The sequence below is a fragment of the Octodon degus genome, unplaced genomic scaffold (assembly GCF_000260255.1).
Source record: "Octodon degus isolate 3935 unplaced genomic scaffold, OctDeg1.0 scaffold00090, whole genome shotgun sequence".
In the NCBI taxonomy this organism is placed as follows: domain Eukaryota; kingdom Metazoa; phylum Chordata; class Mammalia; order Rodentia; family Octodontidae; genus Octodon; species Octodon degus.
Genome location: NW_004524666.1, coordinates 10,509,592 through 10,513,448, shown reverse-complemented (window position 1 = coordinate 10,513,448; position 3,857 = coordinate 10,509,592). Strand labels below are relative to the sequence as shown.

At 41.1% G+C, this 3,857-nt stretch overlaps 1 pseudogene; it reads left to right on the top strand.

Annotated features, from left to right (window-relative positions):
• LOC101575077 lies at nt 1-642 on the top strand (annotated as a pseudogene).
• Nucleotides 643-3,857: the final 3,215 nt, after the last annotated feature.

Genomic DNA, 3,857 nt, shown 5'->3' with positions numbered 1-3,857 from the left:
ATGGCAGAGCCTCTACCCCAAATCCGGGTTGCTTCCCCACAACACAAGACAGCCAGTCATGCCTTGAAGGCATTCGGAGCAAAAAAAAAAACAAAAAAACAAATCCGGGTTGCTGGGCCCAGAACCCCTCTGCAGCCCACTAGCTGGACTCCAGTTCCAGACTCCACCTCACTTCAGGTAGAGCAACTGACAGAAGAGCAAAAAATTGAGTTCAAGGCAGCCTTTGATATCTTTGTGCTGGGCACTAAGAATGGCTGCATCTGCAGCAAGAGGCTGGGCAAGGTGATAAGGATGCTGGGCCACAAGCCTGCACCGGAGGAACTACAGGAGATGATCGATGAGGTGGATGAGGATGGCAGCGGCACGGTAGGCTTTGATGAGTTTCTGGTCATGATGGTTTGGCGCATGAAAGCTGACAGCAAAGGGAAGTCCGAGGAGCTGTCTGATCTCTTTCACATGTTTGACAAGAACGCTGATTGCTACATCGACCTGGAGGAGCTGAAGAGGATGCTGCAGGCGACAAAGGAGACATCACAGAGGATGACATCAAGGAGCTTAGGAAGGACAGTGACAAGAATAATGATGGCCCGATCAACTATGATGAGTTCCTGGAGTTCATGAAGGGTGTGGAGTAGACACTGACCTCTCAGAACGGCCGGGCCCCAGCATCCATTCTAGCCAGGCCCAGGGTGGGTGCACGGGGCTGGTGTCCCCAGACCCTGAGCATGGATGTATCCTTGATTACTGACCCTCTTTGACTCCCTCACCCTTGTCCTGGGAATCCTCACTCCAGGAAAAAATAGATAAATTAATTAATTAATCAAAGTTCAGTTTGATTATACTACACTTGCCAGAAATGACTCCACTCTGGTTCAGTATGTGTTGGTCTAGGGCAGGAACTCAATCCAAAACTCCAGCCTCTCACAAATTTCACCGAATATATGAATCAATATAATTATCCCTACCTACATTTAAACCTTTATTATCTCTTGCTGCAATTGTTGTGGCATCACTCTCATTGGCTTTCTTCCTTTTATTGTTCTGTCCTCCAAATCAATGTCGTCCCTAAGAATCTTAACTGATACACAAACCTGCTCCTTAAAGCCCTTCAAGGCCTCTTTCAAAATAAAATCCAACTTCACGTGTCCCTGCCTACCTTCTTTGCTTCATTTCTTGATAATCTCATGTCATTATTTATGTTCCAACAACATCAGAATTGCTGTTCATTCTTGATACACGTTTGTTCCTCTTACCTGCGATCACACTGTCCCCTCTTGTGCTCCCTCTTTCTTTCACGTACCGTGGTACAGACCACTAGCAATTTTCCAAAGTCTTTGCCCTTTCTGAACTAATGAGGTAAATCTAGTGCATGGCTGTCCAACCCCACTACATTTTTCAATTTAATGTGCAAATGCAGCAGCCGGCAGAACAAGAGCAGAAGGTTCTAGTGGCCCCTTAAGACATTGGATGTCCTTCTCCAGCTGAGTCTCAGACAGGACTGTGACAGTCTCCATTACACAGATGATAACAAAGCTGTACAAGACAACTGACTCACAAAATGGAAGGAGTCTGCCCCTGAATGATGCCTGCAGCACAGCCACTTGCCAACCTGGAATGCGTTCCTCTGTTAGCTGAGGTGAAAAAATGAATTTTTGTTTACAGTAGCTTAGTCTCCTGGAAGTAATATGATCTGCCTTATTAATGCCTGTTTGACAGTCATGTACAATTGACATAGAATCTTTCTGGAATTTCAAAGTAAAATTAATCTTTGTTTTGTTTTGCTTCTGGTTTTTGGGGATGAACCCAAGGCTTTTAGGCTGAACTTTACACCGACCTACCCAGCATTTAAATTTTAATTTAATTTTATTTTATTTTAGGCAGGGCCTTGCTAAGTCACTAAACTGGCCAGGCTGGGCTCAAACTTGGGATCCTCCTGCCTCAGTCTCCCAAAGTACTGGGATTACAGGCCTGTGCCACCAAGCCCAGCTCATATGTAATTTTTGTGTTTGATGGTAGTCTCTATTGGAATCCTTCTTTTTTGCTAGCAGAACTGTGACACAGTCCTGCATTATGGAGACTTACACCTGTAATCCCAACACTGAGAAACTGAAGGAAAAGGACTGGGAGTTCGAAGTCAGCCTGGGCCACACAGCAAGATTCTATGTCAAACACAGACAAAAATTGCATACTATTACTGAAATTGAACAAAGACTTCTTTTATAGTACTGGAGACTGAAGCCAGGAAGCACACACTTCCAACACCACCGCTCTTTAAAATTTTTTTGAGATAGGGTGGCTCCAAATTGCCCAGATTGGGTCTGAACTTGCATTTTCCACATCTTAACCTCCCAAGTAGCTAGGATCACAGTCATGCAGGACCACGAGCAAATAACAGAGGCTGCTTGTTAAACTATCTTTTGTAGTTGTTAAATCATCTGGAACCCATCATTTCTCTCTCTCTCTCTCTCTCTCTCTCTCTCTCTCTCTCTCTCTCTCTCCCTCTCTCTGTCATTTTCTTTTTGGTACTGAGATTAGACTTCAGGTCTTTGCACTGGTCTATGTCCTGACCCTCATTCTTATTTTGACACAGGGTCTGCTCTTGCTTAGTCACTAAATTGCATTTCCTGGCTCAAACTTGCCATCCACTAGGGGAGTACAGGCTGCCCCCACCATGCCTGGGTTTTTTTTGTTTTGTTTTGTCTTGTCTTGTTTTGTTTTTTAATAGTGACACAGAATTTCACTAAGCCAAATAATAGGAATTCAACAATATTTGTTATATTGCATATTGTTGTTTTCAAATTAGTTCTTCAGATTGACAGACATAAATAAGCAAAATTTGTCAAAAAATTTGTAAAGAATTAAAAAGAAGAGAAAAATAAACATTAATTGCTCCTTTTAATAGACCAATAGAAATTAGCAGTATAATTTTCCAGGCTATCTTGTGTATATACATATATATTTCTTTTACCTTTCCTTCTTTCTTTTCTCCTTTCCCTCATCCAGTTGTTCTTATGGTTGAACAGTTTCCTTCCCTTTTACTGTATCTATTGTATCTTTCAGATTTTGTTTACTCTTCCAGGTTCTTAGACTAGGGAGACAATACAATGTTGACACCTGCAGCTGATTTATTTCACTTATGAGTATGGTTTCTAGTTGCATCCATTTACCTATAAAAGCCTCAAGTTTATCTTAAGTTGAGTAATACTTCCCCATAGAAAAATACCACACTTTATGTCAATTTTATATCTATTTGGGTTGTATCCAAGATTTAGCTATGACAAATCCCACTGCTATAAACATGGGTGTACATAAGTCACTGTGATACAATGTTTTCAGTTCATTTGGAAAAATATCTAGGAAAGGAATAGCTGGGTTGAATGGGACTTGTAATCCTAGCTTTTTGAGGAATCACCACACTGATTTCCACAGTGGTTGTACCAGTCTGCACTCCCACCAACAGTGCAGAAGGGTTCCTTTTTCCCTCAGCCCCTCCAACATTTGTTATTGGTTAACTTCTTGATGTTAGCCATTCTTTCTGGGGTGAGATGGAATTTCAGTGTTGTTTTAATTTGCATTTATCAAATGACCAATAGTGTTGAACACTTTCTTATATATTTATTTGCCATTTATATTTTTTCATCTGAGAAGTATATATTCATCTCAGATGCCCATTTTTGGATTGGGTCTTTGAATTTTGAGAATCTGATTTTTAAAACTTCTTTATATGTTCTAGATAGAAGTCCTTTGTCTAAGTGACATTTGGCTAACTTTTTTTTCTTTTTTCTTTTTTTTTTTCTTTTGGCAGAACCAGGGATTAAACTCAGTCCCCTGCTCTTGCCAGGGAAGCACTTATTCTA